This window comes from Octopus bimaculoides, chromosome 5, assembly GCF_046866305.1.
Source record: "Octopus bimaculoides isolate indiv1 chromosome 5, ASM4686630v1, whole genome shotgun sequence".
Taxonomy (NCBI): Eukaryota; Metazoa; Mollusca; class Cephalopoda; order Octopoda; family Octopodidae; genus Octopus; species Octopus bimaculoides.
Genome location: NC_142932.1, coordinates 96,814,014 through 96,841,483, shown reverse-complemented (window position 1 = coordinate 96,841,483; position 27,470 = coordinate 96,814,014). Strand labels below are relative to the sequence as shown.

The 27,470-nt window shown below is 34.9% G+C and overlaps 1 protein-coding gene and 1 long non-coding RNA gene across 4 annotated transcripts in view; one reads left to right on the top strand and one right to left on the bottom strand.

The window, feature by feature from the left end:
• LOC106869179 (beta-arrestin-1) overlaps positions 1-27,470 on the top strand; it is a 272,032-nt gene that overhangs the window by 65,090 nt on the left and 179,472 nt on the right. The gene's annotated exons all lie outside the window — the stretch shown is intronic.
• LOC149135658 (uncharacterized) overlaps positions 3,947-27,470 on the bottom strand; it is a 39,042-nt gene continuing 15,518 nt past the window's right edge. Inside the window, exon 2 of the long non-coding RNA XR_016241978.1 lies at positions 3,947-7,381. This is a non-coding gene — a long non-coding RNA (uncharacterized LOC149135658). The remainder of the gene's footprint in view (positions 7,382-27,470) is intronic.

Here is a 27,470-nt window from a genome sequence, read left to right as displayed (position 1 = left end):
GTCTCCCTCTTCAGCTTTCCTTTCTGCAGCCATAACCATGTCTCACTACTACTATTTGATGAAACCATCTTGTAAATGCCTGTAAATGCCTTCTGAAAGCATTCCTGTTAACAGCTTCCACACTAATGGTAAGCAAGTGATTGGTCTATAGTTGCTAGTTGTATTACCCTTGCTTGTATGCTTCATAATGACTAGTGTTCTCCCTCTAGTCTTCCAATTTGGTATTATTCCTCCATTAAGGCAATCCTAAAGTTGTTCCCTTAGCCTTCCATGTAAACTACTGAATTTATTTAGCCAGTATCCTTGAACTAAATCTAGTTCTGGGCCCTTCCAATTCGGCATTTTCCCTCATTAATGCACAAGTTAATCTTAGATCTGGCTGCTTCTCACTCACTACTTCTTCCTTCACTTTCTTTAACCATACTGTATCTCCATTATGATTGACTGGTTTATCCCAAATATTACTCCAGAACTTTCTAGCTTCCTCTGCATTAGGTTTCTCCTCTTCAGTACTTCGTTCTCCACTATTTATTTGGTTATAAAATCTCCTCTGGTCTAATTTATTCTGTTGATACTGATCTATTCTTTTCTGATATCTGGAGAGCTTGCCTGCTACTGTTATGGTACACTGCTACTCTTCTATTATTGTCCTAAATCCTTTCTCTTTGACTAAGTATCTTTCCTTAAGGCAAGATTTGCATCTTGTGTTTCCTAATTAGTTTGTTTTCCAGGCTTCTATTCTACTTAGATCTTGACTTGACTTTATTTTGTAGTCTCTTTTTCCACATTTGCACTTTTTAAATCTTTCCCTGTGAGACATCTAATCTTCTGGTGACTACTACCCCGCCTGCGTAGATCAATAAGTTAGTGTCTTATATATTTTTAGTATCTATCCTACTGATAACAGAATCTACTTTTCTAGTCATTTCTTGTACCTTCCTTCTGTTGGTGCCTTTATTATATAATGGCTTTTAGTCATTTTTATAGAAAGCTGAAGTATATTGGAAATTCCCAGCCAATGAAATGCTTTCAATTTCTAATTCTAATTGGAGTGGTTGCTTTCCCTTTTTACCAATCCCACTGTACCAACCATTATTGGGATTAGCAAAAGTATAGTCATTTCTTCCCCCACTCTTTTGTTTGTCTGTCTATTTTTTCTTTTTGTTTTGTTTCATGAGATTTCTTAGTCTCTTGAGGTTGTCTGAATAGAAATAAACAATTTTCTGTTAATCTTATTTTTGTTGTATAGTTTTAGTGCTGTAATAGAATTTGATGCTTACAGAAGCATTTGGCACTAATAATTGTTATCTTGTAAAACACTGACAACATTTACAGTGTAACTAAGAAAATTAAAAATAAAAATATATTGAAGATAATTTCATATTTTCCTTTTTCACAATGTTAAAATATCTAAATTCTAAGAATTCTGAAATCTGATTAGATTTAATTGACAACTGTATTATAATAATAATAATAATAATAATAATAATAGTATCTTGGTAGCGAGCTGGCAGAATTGTTAACATGCTGGACGAATTGTTTAGCAGTGTTTTGCCTGTCACTATAGCCTGAGTTCAAATTCTGCCAAGGTCAATTTTGCCTTTCATCCTTTCAAGCAGTTGCATACTGGGGTTGATATAATCAACTGGCCCCCTCCCCAAAAATTTCAGGCCTTGTGCCTATAATGGAAAGGATTATTATTATTATTATATCTTGGTGGTGAGCTGGCAGAATTGTTAACGTGCTGGATGAAATGTTTAGTGGTGTTTTGCCTGTCACTACATTCTAAGTTCAAATTCCACTGAGGTCAACTTTGCCTTTCACCCTTTTGGGGTCAATAAATTAAGTACCAGTCAAATACTGGGATCGATGTGATCAACTATCCCCCTCCCCCAAATTTCAGGCCTTGTGCCTTTAGTAGAAAGGATTATTATTATTATTATTATTATTATTATTATTATTATTATTATTATTAAGGTAGGCAACTGGCAGAATCGTTAGCACGCCAGGCAGAATGCTTAGCAACATCTTGTCCATCTTTACATTCTGAGTTCAAACTCTGCTGAGGTTGACTTTGTCTTTCATCTTTTTGGGGTTGATAAAATAAGTACCAGTTGAGCACTGGGGTCGATGTAATCAACTTATAGCCCCTTCCCCAAACCTGCTGGCCTTGTGCCGAAATTTGAAATCATCACCATCATCATTATTATTAAGGTGGCAAGCTGGTAGAATCATTAGCATGCAGGGTAAAATGCTTTGTGGCATTTCATCTGTTTTTATGTTCTGAGTTCAAATTCCACCAAGGTTGACTTTGCCTTTCATCCTTTTGGGGGTCAATAAAATAAGTACCAGTCAAACACTGGGGTCGATGTAATTAACTTAGTACTCCCCCCAAATTCCAGGCTTTGTGCCTAAAGTAGAAAGGACTACTACTACTACTACTACTACTACATTTTTATTGGTTTGGTTGCTGACCCTTTGAAATCGGTGAAATCAATGTGGTTACCATTTCTCTTGAACAATTGCAAATCAACAACCACAGGAAAATTAATTCTAATATATATGAAGCCTTGCTCTCTAAAACAATTTTTGGATTATAACTACTAACTCATATATTGTGTAGTGACAACCAATGAGGTAGCCTCTGTTTAGTCACTTGACATGCTAGAATTAGCAGTTAAATTACTCTCAAATTACAATTTAATACTTTTATTGAAAAAGGAAGGATATATTGGATAATGTAGTCTGAGTTAAACTGTCTGAGAAGATAAGAATGTCATAGACCACCATTGGACATAGGTCTGCTTGGTCAGGGATGATCTGGTTTAACCCTTTAGCATTCAGATTACTCTGTCAGATGTGAATCTTATTTATATCCATTGTCTTGAATCAATCATACATTATTTCGAAGCTACAAGATTTTGATGATGTATTGTTTAGTTTTAGAGTAACAGTGTAGGGTAGATGTAAGAGATCAGTTATGACCAGTTTGAACATAAAAGAGGTTAAATATTTGGGCTGGATACAACTGGTTAAATGACAACTATATGGGTGTGTTATAGAATTTAAATTTCTCCAAGTGAAGAAGATGATCTATAAATCTGTAATCATGATGATGCATTACTTCAGTTTGATAAGTAGTAAAATTTTCATAGTAAAGTTTTAGGTATGTAGTATAGGTTGTATGATATTTACTGTACTACTTTTTTATTGCTTTTAATTATCATTTATGAGGAACAAACAAATGTCATTAACTTAAATTAGAATGTATTTCTGTTACTCCTATTTTCTTTCTCTTGATTCACAAAGTATAAAAGCATATGAGTCCTTTTTAACAAGGCTGTAACAGAGAACTATCACATAATAGAAGACCCAAAAGCTGAACTTTATTTTAAAACTGTAAATGAAAAGAAACCATGAAGCTACATCTTCCATAAATGCTTACATTCAGATTCTTTCCTTTATTACTGTCGGTACTCATAAGTTTTAAATACCACACTTTATGAATTTGGTGATGTTTTTTTTTTTCTCTTTTCTTTCATATAGACTTTACTGATAGTAAAAGTGTGCTTGTATGCAATGTTTGCAATTGTGTGTATTTTTTCTCAAATGTTATGTTTAGTCAAACAGTTTCCATAGCAGTGGTGTAATGTTATTGGTTTATTGAGCAATCATCTCTATACTTTGATTATATTTGCAATGTATATTGATTTTGCCTATACAGAGCAGTGTGTTCACATTTCTATCGATTCATTTTTTTTTTGTCTTCTTCTGACATCATTGTTTTCAGTCATAGCCATGTTGTCGCAAACTATAGCAACAAGAATTGATATAGCTTAATAATACCATTATGTGCCTCTAAATAAGTTAAATCTTGCTTAGAACACAATGTAAGTACTAAATTGAGCACTGGCTATCAGATATAGTATTAAAGGATAACATCTGTGTTGTTTGTTTTTTCTCTTTATTATATATCCTACATTTACATATTCTTGAAGCATATGCATTTTTTTTTTATGCTGCTGGTTGTCCTTTCTGCTGCTAACCATTTAATGGTGAAGTGAGATTAGCATCTATTTCTAATCATAACAGACTGAATGCAGGAGATTGCAGGTATGGCCCTGTGGTTAAGAAGCTTACTTTGTAGCCATGTGGCTTTCGGTTCAGTTTCACTGCACACCATTTTGAGTAAGTGTCTTCTCCTATAGCCCTGGGCCAATCACTGCCTCATGAGTGAATTTGGGAGACAGAAACTATTTGGAAGTCTATCATGTGTGTGTGTCTGTGTGTGTGCATGTGTGTTTGTCCCTCTGCTATCACTTGACAACCGGTGCAGATTTGTTTGTGTCTCCATAGCTTGGCAGTTCAGCAAAAGTAACTGATACAATAAAAAAATAAAATACTGGGGGTAATTTTTTCAGCTAAACCCTTGAAGGCAGTACCCTGGCATGGCCACAATCCAATGACTGATACTAGTAAAAGATTAAAAAAATTGAAGATAACATGTTTCAACATTCTTTTACTCATTCTAACATCAAGGGTAGGGTCTTGGTGTGGCATTGTCATATGTATTTGCATACGTTTTTTTACTAGTTTTAGTCATTGGACAGCAGCCATGCTTGGACTCTGCCTTCAAATGTTTTTAGTCAGTTATATAGATTCCAGTCACTAATTTATGATTGTCATATAAGGATATGACAGACACCACAACCGTTTACAACAGTATGCATAAACACAACAGTCTCTCTCTCTCTCTCTCTCTCTCTCTCTCTCTCTCTCTCTCTCTCTCTCTCTCTCTCTCTCTCTCTTCTCTCTCTCTCTCTCTCTCTCTCTCTCTCTCACACACACACACATGCACGTGCACAGATACATGTGTATGATGTTAAAAAAAAAATCACCTGCCAATGTGCCATGCTGTAGAAGTGAACCTAAAACCATGGAACCATGTAGATGCAAAGAAAATTTCTTAACTCCATGGTTAACTACACACTTAAAACGCTTTGGATTAGAGGTTTTCTCTTAAGGCAGCAAGCTAGCAGAATCTTTAGCACATCAGACAAAATACTGCTAAGCATTTTGTCTGTCTGTATGTTCTGAGTTCAAATTCCGCTAAGGTCAACTTTGCCATTCATCCTTTCAAGGCCAATGAAATAGGTACGAGCTCAGAAGTGAGGTTGATGTAATCAACAGACCCTCTCCCCTAAAAGCATCAGGCCTTGTAGAAAAGATTATTGGTTTTCTCAATCTGAGTTAAATGACAACTATATAATGTGTTATGTAATTCTATTTGTGTTTTAATAAGCTTCCCATGAGTGAAAATAGAGAAATATAAATTTTCTTCATTTATTACACCTTGTCTGATGGAAGATTGAAATGACTATCAGGATTGTCTTTCCATTTTTTCCCTCCATCTATTGAGTTTATTTGAAGAAACTTACTACAGTAAGTTTTTGACAGTTAAAGGAAGGTTAAAAGAGTCATACTTGAATTCCGACAATTAGCGCTTTGACATTCTTGCAGTGCTCTTTGGGAAAAATTTTAGTAGGTTGAGTCTAATTAACATGTCTATACAACTAAAGAAAAAAGAAGCATGCTTAGTTTTAATTAGGATGTGTGTGTGTGTGTGCATGTGTATGTGCATTCCTTTCAGTCTATCAGTTTGTGTGTATGTCCATCACATTGTCTGTGGCTGAATATAAATAAGTATCATCATCATCATTCTTTTTTTCATATTTTCACATCTTGGATGGGTCTTTTGGCATCTCACCTCCTGTCAAGATCCTTTGCCATTTATTATTCACAGCAACCAAGAAAAATCACCAATTTCTCTTGATGCATATGTCATATTATTTTGTTATGAATTTCATGGTTGGCTGTCCTCTCTATCACTAATCATTTTACAGCATGAACTGGGTGTCCAAGTATTTCTGCATTCTCAGAGTCATAAAATTGCTAGCTCTAAGCTCCAGTTGAGTAGCTGGCAGTGGACAATTTTGGACTACTTGCTTTATATAAGAAACACATGTACTTAAATTTGATTCTAATTTCTCATCCAGAGAACAAAATAGGAATTACATACTTCTTTAGAAGAATTAATGTCTGGGATATTAGTTGAGTTAAAATATTTCCAAAATATTTAATCTCTATTTTATGATCAGGAATTGAATTGTAAATTTAATAATAATTACCAATTAGGATTGAATTTACTCTCATTATTTTAGAAACTCTGAAGCTTAGCTACACGGGAATAATGTTTTTCATGTGGTAGCTTTTTTTTTTCATGAAAATGTTAGTTATGATTGTCTTCGTGATTTTAAACTCTCCAATATTGGCAAACAAATCCACTATAGATATTTTTTAAACATTTTCATGATATTCTGTGTTTACTTTTGTAAAAAAAAGAAAGAATTTTAGCTTGTTTTAGTTATCAATGTAACTTGAATGTAATATGTTTACAATAAAGTTAGAGGGTTTGTGTGTTTTACTAAAATGTTTGTTACAAACGAAACAATAAACTGGTTGCAATTACTTGCTGATGGAATGTGACAGAGTACCATATTTCATCATTCTCGTTGCTGTCGGCAACATCTTAATCATAATCATCCTCATAACAAGTGGTTCTCAACTGGGGTTGATATAAGATGTTGAGGGGGAGGTCCACACAGGCAAAATAGTGAATTGGGGATCCATAAGTAGTATATTAAGGGTTGTTTTTTTGGGCTCACCACATTAAGTATGTCAGCTCTGACTTTAAAGAAACATTTACATTTTGCTAATGGTAAAAAATAATTTTGTTGGTTGGTTGTTGAACACTTGCAATTTGAATTGCTTCAGTTGTTATTCTCCCTCCTCACAACACACATTTTTTATAATATACACACCCCTACTTTTACCACTTAGCTGCTATCAGTTACAGTAATGACCAGAAATATAACTTGTGAAAAAAAAATCTGTTTGGCTGGTAGACAATACAAGTGTTCTTCATTTTGATAGGCATCAATTGAAATGGAAAATATTTATAATACTTGATAGTCTCTTTGCTAAAGTATATATTTCTTGATGATGAGGTACAATGACTGCATTAAACAATGGACTGCTGCCCATATACATAATGCATGCACACACACACACACACACACACACACACACACACACACACACAAATAAACAAACAAAACGCAAATACAAACAACCAAATAAACAAACATTTAGTTATGTGTTCTGATCTTATTGAAGCTAGTATGTTGTATCCCTCATCATCATTTAACATCCACTTTCCATGCTGGCATGATTGGATGGTTTGACAGGATCTGTTGAACTGCAAGGTTGCATTGAGCTCCACTGTCACCTTTGGTATGGTTCCTACAGTTGAGTGCCCTTCCTAAAATGGGAGTAAAAAGAAAAAAAGTAACTCAGTTTAACTCATTTATGACAAATTTTCATTTCAGTGTTGATTGGTTGGTTAGCAATAGGATGAATGTTAGAGCATCTGTATGTAAGAAATACATATTCTTTCAGCGGTTACGGAGAAGTGAGTGAATACTGATGAAGAATGAAAATTGAAATTAGTTGATCTGATCTTCTTCCTTGGTTGCTGCAAGTTCTGTAGCCGAACCATGGTGTCTATCTTCATAGTGGGGTTAAATATATGCTTATTAAACATAGCATTTGGTTGTAATCCTATTTACAAATTTAGCAATAGTCATACTGTTTTGGCGTGCCAGTTAATTAATGAGCATATGTATGTGTGTGTGTGTGTGTGTGTGTGTGTGTGTGCGTGTGTGTGTGTGTGTGTAGGTAAAGACCCCTTCGGTCATGAATAACGATGGGATTGCACCTAGAAAGTTCCCCTCCCAGGCACAAGTCCAGGCAAAGTTGTTTATGGAAGACCAGCAGTTGCCCATGCATACCATCCTCCCCTCCCCATGCCACTGATATTGTCCAAGGGAAAGGTGAAGGCTGATACAGCTTGGCACCAGTGACATCGCAACTCATTTCTACAGCTGAGTTAACTGGAGCAATGTGAAATAAGTGTCTTGCTCAAGAATACAACACACAGCCTGGTCTGGGAATTGAACTCACTACCTCATCATTGTGAGCCTGATGCTCTAACCACTGAGCCATGACTGTATGGTTAAAGAAGTTACTTCCCAATTATGTGGTCCTGAGTTCACTCCTATTGCATGAGATCCTGGGCTAGTATCTTTTATCATAACTTTGGGTCAACCCAAGCCTTGCTAGTGAAATAGGACAAATGGAAACTGTGTAGATGTTCACTGAATGATTATTCCAGTAATTCAAAGGTGTGACTTTGTCACACTGTCATGCTGATTCTACCTAAGAATTATGTTAACCCTTTAACATTCAGATTACTCTGTCAAATGTAATGCTTATTTATTCACATCATTTTGAATTAATCATGCATTATCTCATAGCTTTGAGATTTCTATGATGTGATTGCTTATTTTTACTATGATGTTGTAGGTCAGGTGTAAAAAGTGAGACCTTATCTGGCTTGTTTGAACATAAACCACATAAAGTGTTTAGGCTAGGTATGGTCACGTTACATGCTAAAGGGTTAAGGTATACTTGTCTGCACAATGTTCAATCACTTCTACACAAGCTCAACTAGCTGGTTGATCAGCTGATTGAACAACTGAATACTTGTTATTGAAACCACCAAACACGTGCACACACACACACACACACACACACACACACACTCACTCACTCACTCACTCACTCACTCACTCACTCACTCACTCACTCACTCACTCACTCACTCACTCACTCACTCACTCACTCACTCACTCACTCACTCACTCACTCACTCACTCACTCACTCACTCACTCACTCACTCACTCACTCACTCACTCACTCACTCACTCACTCACTCACTCACTCACTCACTCACTCACTCACTCCCCCCCTCTCTCTGAAGAACAAATGTCAATGCAGTAAAATAAAGTACAGTACTGTACTGTACTTTGAGAACTAATGATCCATTTTCGATACAGTAGAAACCTTCTTTTTAATGACAATTAATGAATTAACACAAATTCTCTTTACTCTAATTAACAACCCATTTTCTTTTATTTTTTCCGGATGCCTGTTGCTTGGGTTTTCCAGAGTAATTTGAGTACTGGTTAAGAGTGTGTGTGTGCGTGTGCGTGTGTATTTGTTTTCATATGTGTGTGTGTGTGTGTGTGTATTTGTTTTCATATGTGTGTGTGTGTGTGTGTATGTATATATATATATATATATATATATATATATATATATATATATACATATATATATATATATGTACAGTTAGATGCACTCGACATACAGCAATTAAATCACATAAATTTTAGCTCAAGTATTAATTATTTTAAATTCCCATTGTTGTTTGTACACAGAAGTTGTCCATATCCAATGGTAGGCTATGATGTCATACAATGAGCATAACAATAATAATAAGAGATAACATGTGTATAACGTGGTACTCTTAATCCATGCTTGCACCATAAGCTGTACCTACTGGTTGCATCTGAATACTAAAACGTATGTAACAATTAGAATATATATATATTGTGTGTGTGTGTGTGTATATATATTCGAGCGAGATCGTTGCCAGTGCCCCTGGACTGGCTCTTGTGCGGGTGGCACATAAAATACACCATTTGAGCGTGGCCGTTGCCAGTACCACCTGACTGGCCTTCGTGTGGGTGGCACGTAAAAGCACCCACTACACTCTCAGAGTGGTTAGCGTTAGGAAGGGCATCCAGCTGTAAAAACTCTGCCAAATCAGATTGGAGCCTGGTGTAGCCATCTGGTTTCACCAGTCTTCAGTCAAATCATCCAACCCATGCTAGCATGGAAAACGGACGTTAAACGATGATGATGATGATATATATATAACCGTCTATGAATAATACTTAATGTATATACACTAATGAGTGGTATGATGCTGTGGATTTTTGTCAGAAAGAAAACCTCTTCATAGTCATGCTATATTAAAAATCATTCTGAAAAAATGAAAAAAACAATCATTTTAGCAGAAATTCACAAGAACATCAGAGGCATTTCGATCTTCTTAGGTCTTGTCAATAGCAAGAACTCATTAGTCACATGCTGACATGAAATCTGTCCCTCCAGTATATAGGAAACAGGGAATAATAATCATTGATATTTTGAATAACTGCTGGGTTGAATAAAATCTCAGTGTACACAACTGAAACTGTATTAAATTATTATACCATATTAAGCTCTTATTTGCAGGTTGAAATAAAGATTGATTTAGAAAATCAGTTGTTGAATATGTGTTTTGCCTATCTCAGTTGTGCTTTGGTTACTATATCTTCAATACTTGATCTCTCTGCTTGTAATGGAACCTTCTCATTGATCATCCTGTCTTGCCTCTAGTTTCTTAGTATGTACCATCCATAGTCTTCTTTGGTGGACAGTTTAAAATCGCTTTGTGTCTCTTCTACAATACCTAGCTTTCACAACAGTAGGTGTGAGTAGCTATCATTACTGCTTTGTGTACAGTTAATTTATCATTGACAGAAAAATTCATATTGCTGTAGACATGCTTTTGTTGAGAACTGTCTGCTGAGTTGACTTTGCACAGTGTGTTCTCTGTTTCTTTGTCTATTGCAATACTGTTGGAGACATATCTTCCTAAGTATTTATAAGAAGTAGTGCCAGTGGGACTTGTTCACATGTCATGAGAACATATTCACACATTTGTGGGACTGTATGATGCAAGTCTAGGGATAGTCTCTTCTAAATCCTTTATGCCATAACTACAGAACCATCTTCTACTGTTTCTCCCATGGCTGTGACCCTAGATTGATACTGCTATCCTGAATCAGCATGAACCTGAGAGCAGTAGTGACTAAAGGCTAATTCCTCATACTTCCCATAATTCCTGATTTCTGAACTGGAGACTCACCATTGGATGCAGTTTACTGTATTGCACAGGGTTACATTATATCATGTAACACAAAACAAATGTTGATAGAACTCATTAGTTGATAACAGCCATTTTATGTGAAACACCAGGAAACAGAAATTAAATTAGTTAAGTTGTATAAATGTAATGCAAATCTCTATTATATATAGCACATTTCAGTCATAAACTAAATAATTATGCATCTAATGCCACAAGCAAACTATTTCCAGAATGACTATTTCTGAAACAAACCTGATCTCAATAGTTAGGAAATTTGGAGTCCCATGATAAAAATGAGAAACAATCACAAAAGCATTCTCATGAATCTTACAATAAGAATGGCAGTAATAACTGCTACTAAAATCATTTAACTTGAAGATAAGATGGGAGGTCTTGAAACATGGGAAATTTATTGTTCTAAACAAAGCATAAAGGATTAATGATGATATATCAAAAACCCTTAATAAAACATTGTTTGAACCAGAGTATTGTCAAATTTCCAATAACTTATTTACAAATGTATATATACATACACCCCCCCATATCTATCTATTTGTTTGTATGTCTGCCCATCTATCTATCCATCCATCCATCCATTCATCCTTCTATCTGTCTGAATATACTTGTGTATGATTTACATATGTGCATGTTTACAAATATATAAAAACATTTGTATATAGATGAAATCAGAAATATGTTTGTTCACTTGTATGTGTATTGTAAAATCTATAAATGTTTTATTTAATAAATTCTAGAGGATAAACTAAAGAAATATTCATTCTGGCTTGGGTAATGGTTGACTGTAATAAAGTTGGATTTGAAAGAAAGTCTTGTATTGTTTGTTAGTTTCTTTTAACTCATTCTATCATGATAATAATGATGGCTTTTCTTTTATAGCATTGTCAAAAAATATATATCAATAATACAAAATTTTTATTTTTCATCATAACTTCAAAAGCACTTGACTTTTAAATGGATAGACCCCATTGTAAATAATACACTGTATTAACTAGAACCTATTACAGGAAGGTATTCATTTCCTTATGGTGTCAACTAAATGAATTAATTGTTAAGTTACATAGCTTATAACTTTTTGAAACAATATATTTATCATAGCTGAAAGGTTTTGGGTTGCTTTACTTTTTCCTTTTATTTGTTTATTTATTTTGTCATCTTGAATAAATTCTTTTGACATATGTTTTTTGAAAGCCTCTCCCTATTACGTTCTGACTTTATACCGTGTCAATAAAATGTAGAAGAATTGCTTTTGTTTAGTTATATGAAACCTATGTTATCACTTTGTTTTACATTTTCTCTCTTACCACTAGTTAAACATTTAAATGTTAGTTTCTATTTAATACTTTAAGTTCTAGATGTCTACTGACATATAAACATAAGTATGTTTCATCTTAATTTTATTCCCACCTACCTATTCAAGCTGTCACTCATGCTTAACTTGTATGGTTTATGTCAAACCTGTTCACCTCCAGTATATTAAAACAATCACAAAATCACTGCCTGTATACCAATATAGACATTACTATTTATACCATTTTAGGAACCAACTGTTGATATAATGTTTGTTGAAGCAATTAAAGATTAGCTGAAATAAAGGCTACAGTGATAGCTTGGTCATTTCATTAGTGTTAATGAACTGATTAAAAACAACTTCAGAGAATATTAATTCAAAAGAATTCTATTATGATGTTTAGTCATAAGTTTCTAAAATGTAAGAAGAAAACATTAAAAACCTTCATATTATGAGGACAGCCATAAATTAGAGACAGTATGGTGCTTATAGCAGACAAAGCATAATTGGTATGTGGAAACAATAATTTCCATCTGTAATAATGATGACACAAAAGCATCATTGTAGCAAATGTTATAAATGATTACTTACATGTTGACACTTATCCCAACACTGAAATAAGTCTCATAACTCATTGTATTGTAGACACACCAATGAAGATTTCATCTTCTTATTGTATATCTTTGGGTAAGCCACATTAACAGAGCCTTCCTCTCTCCACTCTATACTGAAAGATATGCACTGGCATACAGACATGCAAGTGCTTATACATATGCAACAACCTTCTGTATAGGTTTCACTTAACTAATTCCTCTGACAAGACACATGTTATTTGAAGACTTTCCCATGTCTCATACAGTAGGATAAAACCCAGAAACATGGTTGTGCAGCAAACTTAATTATACAGCCATGTCACCTATTCTGCAGTACCAGTTTGTAGATAGTACTGGGCCATTGGAAAGTTTAGTGTCTTAGCCACAAACACAACAGATTGCCAATCATAGAATACAAACTGCTGACTACTTAGTATGTTGACTTAGCCACCTAAGCTCTACATAATCTAAAATCTAATCCAAATCATGGGAAGTCAGTTTCAATGGCAAATCTCAGCTGAAGAACTTGAATGATAAATATGTATTTATGGACCGCTTGTTGATGATGCAGACCATCTCGAGTTTCCTTGGATACCAGATTTTAACCTGTGTTATATATCTCTATTAAGAACCCACTTTTCTTTTCTTTTGGTTTTTCTAGAATCAATCTTAAGTACAATATGCCCTGCTTTACAAACTATAATTAGCAAAAATCCACTAGAGTTATGATTACGGCCAAAATTAAGAGCAATTGGGATCAGTCAATTTTAAAGTTATATCCAAAGTTTGTTACAGATATAAGTTAACAATACAATTTCAATACACTTATAAACACTGAGCTTATGCTTATGTTTATTGAGTTAAGACTTAAACAAAAATATTCAAGAGGTTACCTTTCTAGGTATTTATCTAGCTTGGTGTTGTGTATGATTGTAATTTTTGAAAGCAGATGACATTTTCATAACAGTATAGCTGTAATTTATTCCATTGATATTGTAAATTGCCAAAATAGCAAAGATGCACTTCATACAAATGTTGAGGCTCACATTAAACCACAAAAAAGATGAAATCATAAATGTATATATTTGACCTAAAATTTGTAATTAAGAAAGTGATACCCAACTTTTCCATATCTCTTCTGTCTAAAAATGAAGTTTTAATTTTGTAAACAATTATAATAAGTAATGTTGACTTAATCTAAGGCAGCAAGCTGGCAGGAACGTTAGCACACCAGGCGAAATACTTAGCAGTATTTCGTCTGTCTTTATGTTCTGAGCTCAAATTCCGCCGAGGTCGACTTTGCCTTTCATCCTTTTGGGAGTCGATAAATTAAGTACCAGTTGCATACTGGGGGTCAATCTAATCAACTGGTCTCCTCCCCCAAAATTTCAGGCCTTGTGCCTAGAGCAGAAAAGAATGTTAACTTAATCTGTTGCATGGTTTAACACCACAAGGACCTTGGTGCCATTAGCAGAGTCCACTGTGTTGAAAGCATTCAGGCAAGGCTTTCCATTTGAAGTTTAACTTCCTTTCTCCCTCCCACCTAGCTCAGAGCCTTGAAGGTCTGACTAAGCCATTAAAACAATTAGTATTTTCAGTAAGAGTTGACTGGTTGTTATTATTTCCACCACATCTAAGGCATCTTTTCACAAGTTATGGTTGTTGTTATTGTTGTTTAGCTCCAGGTCAGCTCTGATCAAGCATACTGATCAAAGGTAATCAAACCATGGCCCTACTATCCTTTCTTTCAGACTATGTTATCCAATGTGTTCGTTTTTAAGACCATAGAGCATGGTTCAAGTGTGATTTAGTTACTTTTTCTTATTTAACCTTCCCACAAATATATATGTATTCATATGTACATACATTCATTAATTCCTTTTCTGCATGCTTAAAATTTACTAGTTGTACTTATGTGTTATGGATACCTGATGTTTTTATATTTTTTGATACAAACTAATATTCATCTTTTGTTTCTTCTTTTTTTTATTTCTCATAGGTAAGTGTTCTAGAAGGATCTACCTGAAATTTAAAAATCTATGTTGTTAACTGTAAGTAGAAGAAATATTATAAATTACAGGAAATGTGAAAAGCTAAGATATTTTATCTAGTTACACCAAAGAAATATGATTGTTAGAGCAAAAGTGTAGCACACTGGAGTACTGGACAGAAAAGTCATCCAATCAAACTCCTGGCTTTACTTACCTAGTAGATGAGCTGAAAATTGAAACTATTTTAATTTTTAAGTGGTTAATATTAGAACAATCTAAATCCTGCAGTAACAATTCAAATATCCAAATTTTAAAATCATTTCTTCCACTTCAACATAAAAAAATGTGTTGCTGTATGTCTAAAGGGTTTCTGAATCCTCTCTAATATAAAGTGTCACAAGTGCTTTAACAGAAAAGTGTCTGCTGGTCTAAGAGAGGGTGTATCACTATTACTTTTCTAAAGTATTGTGACTATTGTTGGAGTGGACTGGTTGTGTAAATAAATTTGATTGATGGAAATGTGCAGAAGCCTGTTGCACATACACATAGATTTACACATACATACACACAGACATTTTTATACATACATATACACATGTGCGCAAACATGTATATATGACTGTGATTAAGAAATTTGCTTCCTAACCACATGGTTTTTGGGCAAGTGTTTTCTAATATAGCCTCAGGCTGACCAGAGCCTCATGAGTGAATCTGGTGGATGGAAAGTGAAAGAAACTCGTGTTTGTGTGTGTGTGCATGCATGCATCTCTGTGTCTGTGTGTGTGTCTCTGTTTGTGTGTTTGTGTGTGCACCTCTGTGTGTGTGTGTGTATGTGCCTGTGTGTGTGTGTGCGTGCATGCATCTCTGTGTCTGTGTGTGTGTCTCTGTTTGTGTGTTTGTGTGTGTGTATGTGCCTCTGTGTGTGTGTCTGTGTGTGTGTGTGTGCACATGTGTTTATATGTATATGTATAGGCATGTGCGTGTATATATCCATGCCTGTGTTTATGCTTATATATGTAAAGCAAGTGCTGTACCCTCCCTTCGATAAAAAGTGTAACTTAATTATTTGAAAAAATATAGATCAGTGAATTAATCAACACACTGAATTACAGACTACAATTGATATGATTGACTAAAATTCTTGAAGGCTATGGTTTAAACTAGTAACAACAAAAGAATAGTATAGACTAGCAGTCTTTCCAGATAGAAATTCATCTCTCATCTGTTTCACAGAATATCTAGAGTCTTGAGAAAAAGAAAAAAAAGAGTAAAATTTTATAATTATGCTGTGAAGAAGAATCGAAGAAGTCAACGTTTTGCATAGTGTTCCTTTGTTAAGAACCCATTTTTTTTTCTTTTGTTTTCTCTGGAATCAATCTTAAGTACAATATACCACGCTTTACAAACTATAACTAGCAAAAATCCACTTGAGTTATGGTTATGGCCAAAATTAAGAGCAATTGGGATCAGTCAATTTTGAAGTTACATCCAAAGTTTGTTACAGATATAAGTTAGCAATACAATTTCAATACACTTATAAACACTGAGTTTATGCTTAAACAAAAATATTCAAGAGGTCACCTTTCTAAGTATTTATCTGGCTTAGGAGAAAATAAAGATAAAAAGGAAAAGTGGTTTTGTTTATAACAATGCCAGCTCAGTGAATGGGAAAAAAACCCCACAAAAACCAAAAATGTATAAAGCAAGAAATATGAAGAATGTTGTCTCAGAGATTAAAGTTAGAGTGGAAGGAGATAGTGGAAAGAAGCATAGATTAGTGAGGATAGGTTTAAGGAAGAGAGATTATGTTATGCATGTGTGAACATGTATATAGGGTGGGGGTACATTGTGTGATTGTGTGTTGGTGCATGTATTGTGGAAATGAGGTGAATGTAGAGTCCTGCTGTGCAGACGGTATAACAAAGCATAATAGTATGTGTTCATAGTAGACGAGTAGTGTGTGGAAATGCAGTGGTTTGTAGAGCTCAGAAGGGCATTTATTAGAGTATGGAGATGTTAAGAAAGAAAGTAATGCTGTTAAAGAAGGCAATGTTGGCTATGTTTAGCCAGAAATTTTATTGTTGTTCATGAATCATACAAAAGAGACAGAAGATCTGCGATGTACAACAATATTGCAGATGTTGAAATACTGGTAGGTGTGACCAAGAGAATTGAAGGGACAGCCTATAGGCCAGAATTATTTGATGTTATTGCATCAAATAATCAATAGTATTCCATAAGATTATCTTCCAGATACCAACAGGTTTCTTCAGTATATAAGTCACAGAGTTAGCATTTTATGTTATTAATGAGGTTCTTGGAAGTATAGGCAAAGTAGTCAATTACTTAGAAGGGTAAGTTAGGTTTACATTGGGTGGTTATTGTTCTAAACAATGGGGCAGGTGTTGCAATGGGAGTAGGAAAAGGTATCCAAGTTTGTTGTGGCAAGGACTGAAGCAATTATAGACTTGAAGGTTATGCAAGTAACAGTTGATTCTGAAGGAAAGGGATGGGTATTAGGGAAGATGGGAGTGATGGTAGATTGGTGATTGGTATAGATTTCTGTATGAAAGTATGCTGAAATAAGGTAACAGGGTGGTGGTTGAAGGCAAAAGGAAAAGTGTTGGTGGTATGGTAGACACAAAGCTGGAAGACAGAGGTGTAGCCAATAACATAGATACCACAACAGGCAGCCTCATTGGTTGAGAGTAACCATTTCATATGATGATATGTATTGTGTCATAGCTACAGACATGGCAAGTGTGAAGGAATAATATGTAGTGGCGTCAATAGAAAAGATGTCCAGGATGTTAACAGAGGTGATGGATATGGTGAATGTGATATCTAAGGCTGAGTGAAAGAAGTTCAAGAAAAAGATGGAGTTGAGTTTTTCATCAATGACAGAGCTAAGACTATATACCTTCAAAGTGGGTCCCTCAAAAAGAGTGAAGATTTGAGCCTCAATAGGACCGACAAACAGATTGACACAGCTGGTGGGGTCTATCCTAATTTTTATGGTTACTCTAGTGACCTGCTGGTAGAAGTTCCCAATTAAGAAGTTTTTGGTGGTGAAGATAAGATAAGCAGGACAAAGGAAACTAGAGGTATTAATCGCAAATGTAGTGTGACAATCAAGAAAATATTTTAGGCCTCAGAGAGCATCACTGTGGAGGACAATAGTACAGAAGGACTTCATATTCAGGGTGAAAATAATCTGGGAGGGGCCTGCAAGAAAGAAAGAGAGTTTGAAGAGAAAAAGAATATGGTTAATGTCATGGATGTGTGATGGAAGGGCTGCAAACTAATGGTGAGAAGTGTTGTTTGAGGTATTTGGAGATGAGTTCGACAGGGTTGTTATAGATGGAGACACCGGGGTACTCAGGTCCTTCTTATGGATGTTAGGGAAGAAGTAGATGGTGTATTGTTTCGTGTTGTGTATAGCAGCAAACCAAAGCTCTGTACACTAACTATATGGATCCTTATTGTTCAGAAAATAATTATCTTGTTTCTTATAGTAACTTAAATGCCAAATTTTAGAAGGTTGTTACTCTTTGTATTGTGTAAAGTAGTACACACTTGACAAATATTTTCAAACAGAAATGAAATAAAAGCAACTTAAAAAATTGTGTCATGAAAATATAAAAAAACGTGATAACATAAGTGATTTGGCAAATTTTCAGAATATTTTGTATTGTGATTGTATGGAAAAAGTTCAAATTCACCATTTCAGTAGTTTATATTTGTTCTAAATTTTTAACAATACTAGCCATAAAGTGACTTCTGTTTCATGAGTGATGTGTTAAAAAAACCTGTTCTCTGAATGTTCTCACGCCATCCCATCCCTATTTTCAGATTTCATTTCCTTTGGTTTTCCATCTTCTACCTACCCACATTTTATTTTCTTCCTTGAATGCTATAAATAAATAATATGTACATCTCTTCTTAGATTTACACCTTTCGTAACATTATCTTCATAAATTTGCAGTATTAGCAATCATCATTCAATATTCTAAACCAAATATTACATTACATTAACACTAAGCTAATTTCTAGTTGTCCAGGAAAGCCATTTCATCCCTTAATCTTTCCTGGATTAAGCTATAAAAAAATCATCATCATCATCATCATCATCATCATAGGTGTTAAGCTTCCATCAAGATTGGTGGGCAATTCAGTTTTGTTTCTCAATGGTATTTGCTAGCTTTGTTGTTTCTCTTGTTAAAGGCATAAATGTCACAATTATAAATTTCTTTATCTCTACCAACATGAAGATTTATATCTCTGCGAGAAATTATTGTTAATGTTGTTAGCAGTATAAATTTAAATTTCAGGTGAAGTTATTGCAAATTCTGCCATGGTTGACCTTGCTTTCATCCTTCCTTGGTTGATAAAATGAGTACCAGTCAAATATTGAGATCAATATAATTGACTTTACCCTTTCTTTAAATTTGTATCCAAAAACCAAAACTTAGAAATTTCTACTATAGGCACAAGGCCTGAAATCTTGAGGGGAAGTGGCTAGTTGATTACATTGACCCTAGTACTCAGCTGGTACTTCTTTCATTGAGCCTGAAAGGGTGAAAGGCAAAGTTAACCTCAGAAGGATCTGAACTCAGAATGTAAAGATGGATGAAATGTTGCTAAGCATTTTGTCTGAAATGCTAATGATTCTGCCAGCTCACCATCTTCAAACTTAGAAATAGCAATAATAATGATAATAAATAATAGGCCATGTGTATCTTGACTTTTATAAAAATTGGTACACCATATCCCTGCATGACATAAGAAGCTACTAAAAGTATAGGCACCGAGAAGGGTCGTAAAACATTGTGGTGTTGAATTATTTATAACTTTGGCATAGGACCATATATTTGTGGAGGGGAAAATTAGTAATTTAATCAACATTAGCACATTACTAGTACTGATGAAAATAATATTAATGATAGAAAGATTAGAATTTAGAACATAAAGGAATGAAACAAAACATTACATTTCCTCTAGTATAAAATAACAACAGTAACAAAGCATGTTTTTGATAATTGTTCTAACTTTTTACATTTTGAGTTAATTTCATTGGCCTCAGTTTTTGTCTTTCAGTCTTTTGGGATTGGTAAAATACTTTGGTATTTTATCAATCCCAAGTACTACTCAAATACTGGGGTTGATGGAATTGACCACTACCCAAAGTTGATCTGGATTCTGAAAGTAAAGAGCCAGAATAAATACTGCATATGTATTTTGTTCAATGTTCTAATAATTATACCGATCCACTGCTCGAGATGCCATGCAATGGGATCAAACTAAGGATGAAATTTTATATGATTATTTTCAAAATAAAAACTTGCATTTTAAACTATCTTCAACCTCTACAAAAAATACTGTATTTTGAATTAATTAATATAATACTCATTAATTTAATAGGCAGTTAGGGAAGGGCTATGTTGATTACATTGACTCCATTTAAGAGTACCCTTCAATTACTGGGCAATAAATTGCACTTGCAAAGACCTGTTGAGTCAAGTGAAGTCATTGTCATCACTGATGACAATACCGCCTGATTGGCATCCATGCTGGTGGTGCGTAAAAAGCACCATTCAAGTGTAATCGTTGCCAGTGCTGCCTGACTGGCTCCCGTACCAGTGGCACGTAAAAAGCATGATTCAAGTGTGGTCATTGCCAGTGCCACCTGACTGGGTTCTGTGCTGGTGGCATGTGAAAAGCACCATTCAAGCGTGGTTGGTGCCAGAACCACCTGACTGGCCCTCATGACGGTGGCATGTAAAAAACACCCACTACACTCATGGAGTGGTTGGCATTAGGAAGGACATCCAGCTGTAGAAACTTTGCCAGATCTGATTGGAGTCTGGTGCAGCTTTCTGGCTTGCCAGCCCTCAGTCACACTGTCCAACCCATTCTAGCATGGTAAGCAGACCTTAAACGACTATGATGATGATGTATGTATGTATGTATTCCATTTTGGAGAAGACTGGGTGGCTAGAAATAATATTGCTCATTATTATTTTTTAATAATTTTCTAGTTTCAGAAGATTCCTACCTCACTGTATTTTTGTTCTGTGTAGTGTTTCTGTGTTGGTTTGTCTAATGCTTATTCTAAATGCAATCATTATTTTTGTTTTTGTTTCTCTGACTATTGGAGAAAGAGGGATAGATTGGTAGAATTATATTATGAGACTTTCCAACAAAATGCTTTGTGGTATTTGTTCTGGCTCTTCACATTCTGAGTTCAAATTCTGAGAGCAAAGCTGCTAGAATAAGAACAGGCTGTTGGTAACAAAGGGTCTCTTGCTCAGAGTGAAAGGCAGACTGTATGATGCCAGCATGTGAACAGTCATGCTACACAGTAGTGAAACATGGGCTGTGACTGCTGTGGATATGCATAGGCTTGAAAGAAATGAAGCTAGTATGCTTTGCTGGATGTGCAATTTCAGTGTGCATGAATGACAGTGTAAATGTCTTGAGAGAAAAATTGGACATAAGAGGCATAAGATGTGGTGTGCATCTTAGATAGCTGCGTTAGTATAGTCATGTGATGCATATGGATGAGGACAGCTGTGTGAAGAAGTATCACACTTTAATGGTGGATGGAACCTGTGGAAGTGGTAGACCCAGGAAGACATGAGATGAGGTGGTGAAGCATGATCATCGAATGTTGGGCCTCACAGAGGCAATGATGAGCAACCAAGACCTTTGGAGATATGCTGTGCACTTGAGAAGACCTGTCAAGCCAAGTGAGATTGTAGTCATGGCTGATGTCAGTGTCATTTAACTGTCCCTTTAAAAGCACCCTTCAATCGTTGGGTGATTTGGTATGCTTGTGAAGACTTGTTGAACTGAGTGAAATCATAGTCATGGATGATGTCAGTACCTCTGACTGGCATCCATGTCAGTGGCACATAAAAAGTACCATTCATGCATTGGGCTTCATGGAGGTAGGGATGTCAAGCCGAGTGTAATTGTAGTTATGGCCGATGCCAAGTGTCACATAAGTGGCCTGTTAAAAGCACTCTTCAATTGTTGGGTGATATGCTGTACTTGTGAAGACCTGTTGAACCAAGTGAAATTGTAGTTGTGGCTGATGCTAGTGCCATCTGGCTGGCACATAAAAAGCACCATTCGAACACTGGGCCTCATGGAAGCAGTGACAGGTGACCAAGAGCCTTGGTGATATACTGTGGTTGTGACCAGTGCTAGTGTCTGGTCAATTGCACCCATGCTAGTGGCACGTAAAAAGCACCCACTATATTCTTAGAGCGGTTGGCATTAGGAATGGCACCCAGCTGTCGAAACCTTGTCAAATCAGATTGGAACCTGGTGCAGTCCTCTGGCTTACCAGTTTTCAGTCAAACTGTCCAACCCATGCCAGCATGGAAAGCGGACGTTAAATGAGGATGATGATGATGATGATGATTATTATCATTATTATCATTATTATTATTATTATTATTATTATTATTATTATTATTATTATTATTATTATTATTTTCTTTTTATCACAGGTTTTGTTGGAGCTCCTGGAGTCTTGCATGCATAGCGGGCTTACTACCTGCAGCCTACAGTACCATGCTATTCATTCCTTTCAGCTGTCTAATACTTTCCTGATTATTCTGGCCATGCCAAGGAGGCAAGCCTTTTGTAACAGTTCTACTGAGCACTCTATTTATATTCCTCTTGATGCCTTCTGATACTGTTCCCAAGGATCCAACAATGATTGGCACTATCTTCACCTTGTTCATTTTCCATAGCCAGGCTATTTTGTACTTAAGAGGGTTGTATCTATCTATCTCTTTGTCTTCTTTCTTGACTACTTGTGGGTCAAAGGGGCATGCAGCATCAGCTATATTTCATATGCGGAGCACCTTGTCCACCACCACTAGGTCCTGTCTGTTATGCTCTAGCACCTGATCTGTTTGGATTGGGAAACCTCAGAGGATTTTGCTAGTGTCTGACTCCACCACTCTCTGTGTTTTGTGTTCAAACCACCTCTTGCCTCTCTAGCCCCCATTTTTCACACAGTTTCCAATATAGCACTTTCACTACCTGGTTGTGTTACCACAACTTGTAGTGGTTTGGGGCAAATCTAGGGCATTCGTTTGTGATATGGGCAATGGTTTCATCCACTCTATTTCAGATGCGGCACAACTGAGACACTTGCTTATTCCTAAGGTTGACCCTCCAGTTCATGGCCAAAGCTTGGTCCTGCACTGCCATATTATTATTATTATTATTATTATTATTATTATTTTATTATTATTGCAGGTTTTGTGCCTTTAGTAGAAAGAGTTATTGTAATTATTATTATTATTTGTTGTTTTTTTTTTTAAAGAGATGATGCTAGCTCAAACAACAAGAAACTAGATTAGATGCTTCATTGTGATTAAATTTATGCCTCACTATTTTGCATTCTAATTATACTGGAGTGAATGCTCTTGTTCTTGTAGATATGATAAGGGCTCAAAGCTGATTAAAATGGTGGTACAACAGTCTAAATCTTGCATCAAAAGGGGGCAGTCGCAAGAAAAAAAAAAGATATCTTCATCATATATGTGTAAGATTTAAAATCACATCTAGATAGTGAATTTAGAAATAGCGAAGACACCTGGCACAGTATTAATGAATTGCTGTGAAAGAGTACAGGCTAAACTAAATCTCATATATAATATTGTAAACTAAGTGTATCTATATATGTATGTAAAACTCTAAACAACCTTTTAAATCAGTCTAAAATGATAGTAAAATTTTAGAAATTCTAATTTTGATACATTTTTAAAATATTACTTTTATTTCAATTTTGAACACCATATTTGTTCAAGCCCCACAGCTGTTTCTCTAAAGCCCTTATTCACTACAATTACCATCTCTCCTTTTTCTTCCTTCCACCTTTAAACTTTGATTCTCTTTGTCAGTTCAACTTACCTCCCTAATTCATGTTGATTTTTACTACCATGACAATATTATTATAACAACATAAAAGGAAGGGAGCAAAAATTGCTCATGTTTAGTAAGGAGAATATATTTATGTATTTCCACATTTCATATTTTCACACATTTCATAACTTTTAATTTTATAAATGTTTAAAAATTATTATGTGTTCTGGAGTTGTTTTACTATTTATTTTGATATTAGAAAAGGACATATTAGATACTCTACTTCCATATATACAAAAGGATGAGATAATATATCACACAAACTAGGGCATTGAGCTGACAAAATTGTTAGCACTATAGGCAAAATGCATAGCAGTAATTTCATCCATCTTTACATTCTTAATTCAAATTCCACCAAGGTTGACTTTACCTTTAATTCTTTTGAGGTACACAAAATAAGTACCAGCCAAATATTAGGGTCGATGTAATCAACAGATCCCCTCCCATGAAATTACTGGCCTTGTGCCAAAATTTGAAACCAATATATTGCATAAACTAAGAAAAAATTTCCTGAGGCTGTTATTTCTCACAGTAATTTATAGCAATTTTAATGAAATGCAATTGGCTGGAAATTATGAATAATCTAAAATTATGCCTTGAGGTTAGAATTCTCTGTGTCTCAACTTATTGTATTACTCTTGGTATGGTAACCCCCCATTATTAGAACGTATCTTCATTGTATCTTTTCTGCAAGTATTTCCATGGCCATGGCTCAAGCCTGGTGCTTTCTGTTAAGTCTTTTAAACACATCACCCACTTCTCATCTTAGGTGTTCCATTTCTCTGATGAGCTTTCTGTTAGTCATAAATCCTTTTATTCTAATAGTTTCTTTCCTTGAACTGCTGCTCTCCGAAACTCACTATCGTCATTTTGTTTTCCTCTGTTCTATGATGTTCTGTTTTTTAAGCTTTCTGCCAATTGACATTTTTTGAATTTGTAGGCTTCTTCTTTTGCTTATTTGTAGTCCCTTACACTTCACTGGCCTTGAGCCTTGTTTGAAATAAAATCATATAAAAAAATTATCAGATTGCTTAATTGCTTTTTAGTTACTTTTCCTTTCTTCTTTTTAATTTGCTCTTAAGGCATCAACAAACAGAAGTAAATTTAGTAAAACAAATGCAAAATATGATGTTCATCATGATTGAAGGCTATCAGATTGGCAGTTTACCAGGTGGCAAATGATAACTCTCAGATTGTAAAGTCAAAGTGTGTGTGGATTCTTTGTTTTCACTGATAACTACTGGTCTCCTGCTAAGAAATTAGGTCACATTTACAGCACCACAACCAACAAGCCACTTAAGCACCAAGATACCATTTGGGCAACACCAAAAGTGGTGAGCAGGGTGCAATAGATATCATTACTAGATAAGAAAGAGAAAACTTTTACTGCTGCTGATATTACTTCACCTAAGTTCATTTATAATTACCTTGACAAGAAATGAAACAAGATTTTACTAATTTTTAAAATGTATGTTTGACTAGTGTGTTGGTGGAATTCCTTATCAGGTGCACTTATTGAACACATCAAGCATAATCTTGATTGATGAGAATTTGTTAGATATATCACAAATTCTCTAACAGTTATCATTGCTATTCTTAATGTAATGCTATTTTTAAACAATGGGATTCAAGGAGATTCGTATCTGAAAGGGAATCTTTTTCCTTTTATAAGATGATTTATGATGTTGGAACTAGAAACTCTTTATTTTATAAAGTATTGTATCTGTTTATTATTTTTTAGCTTTTGCAGATAGTGCACTACCATATCTCTCATATATCTGATCCTTTGCATAGAGTTCAAGATTAAATTTATCTATTACAAAGGCATTTGTTTCTCAAACTTTTTCTGTTATTACAAATTTTAAACAACCTGTAACCATGGGTATCTTTATCATTCAACATCCCACCTCTTAAATTATAAAATTTATCTACAACTTATAATGCAGTATATACATGTATGCTTTACATTTTCATTGTTTATACTTACTTTCTGTTGCATCAAAACACTGCATGGTGTTCTTTGGATGAGTGTTAATACAGAGAGTAACTACTTCCTTACAGCATGAAGCAGGATTAGAAATTTTAATTTGAAATCAAAGAATATGAAAAGGATACAAAAAGTTTGTGTGTTTATGTGTGTGTGTGAGAGAGTGTGTGTGTGTATCATGTTTAGTTCTGTTTCATCCTTTTTAGGCATCTTAGTATGTCTCAACCTGTAAATTCATTAATTAGAGGTATTATAAAGAGAGGCATTACATCAAAATACTTTTGTGTATTACAAGTGTCAGTTTATCGTATGTTGTTTGCACAAAATGCAACTATTCCCTGTGTATTTATCTCATTTCCATTTCTAATTCTTTAATATCTAGGGTGATATGTCCTCACCTATAAAAAATACCAACAAGATTGTCCTTAGTGCAGCATGTTTCCAAATAGTACATTTGATTAGGTGATGTTCTATAAGCTACTGGTACCATATAGCTAAGTACAGCCAGTCTCATGGTTGGGTAACCCACTGTCATCCAGTTTTCTGAATGGAGAGGGTGTTCAAACACTTGACAAGATTAAAAATAAATCCTGTTAAAGGACAGTAAAGCTTTTTACAGAGAACTGAACCTGTTCAGGAAACAAACACCACAAAGTTATCTATACTGAAACATCTCTTGGCGTGTACCCATGGCCTCTCATAGTTATGAGTTTTTATGGATATTTACTATAAATATTATTTCTGTAATTTCTATATAGGTGTTCTCAAGCCTCTGTTTATTTTAATGAAATATACTGGCATGGCTGTGTAGCTAAGAAGTTTGCTTCTCAAAAATGTGGTTTCAGGTTCAGTCCTAATACACAGTGCCTTGTGCAAATGTCTTCTACTGTAGCCTCAGGCTAACCAATGTCTTGTGACAGAAACTGAATGAAGCCCGGTGTGTGTGTGTGTGTGTGTGTGTGTGTGTGAAGTTTGCACAACATTAACAAACAGTAAGCTGCAAACATTAAAGTTCAACAATTCCTTGTCAGCAAATTGTCTAATAGTTCCATGCTTTGAAGATGTCTGGAATTTAAAAAATCCCTTACTTGAGAAAGGAGTAAGGGTTAGTGACAGAAAAAGTGCCCAACTATAGAACAATTCCTCAATATTCATTCATCTGACCCATGCAAGCATGGAAAAACAGATGTCAAATAAATATTATTTGTTTGACATCTGTTTCATTAGAAAGTCTTGGATTATCAAAAAGAAACTGAAAAATCTTTATTTTCATTAACTTAAGAGTATTATTTTCTAAACCTCGCTTAATTAAATAGTATTCTCATACAGACAAATAGCTTAGTAGGTAGACATTTTCACATTTTAAATGTTTCTTCCTCATTACTGCTGTAATTTTCTTCATTAATATTGCTGTCTTCATTACAATCATTGTCGTTGCCATCTTCATAATCATCGTCATTACTTTTAATATGATCATCATTGCTGTTGACATCATCATTTCATCATTGCTCTCTTCATCACCACCATCGTCTTCAACATTTTCATCATCGTTATCATTGTCATCATCAACAAATCTCTATGCATACTAAATGCAGTTGTTAAGTGGTAGTAGAGGACAAACGCACACGCACACACACACACTAAAATATATAAAACAGGCTTCTTTTAGTTTCCATGTCCCAAATCCACTCAAGAGACTTTGGT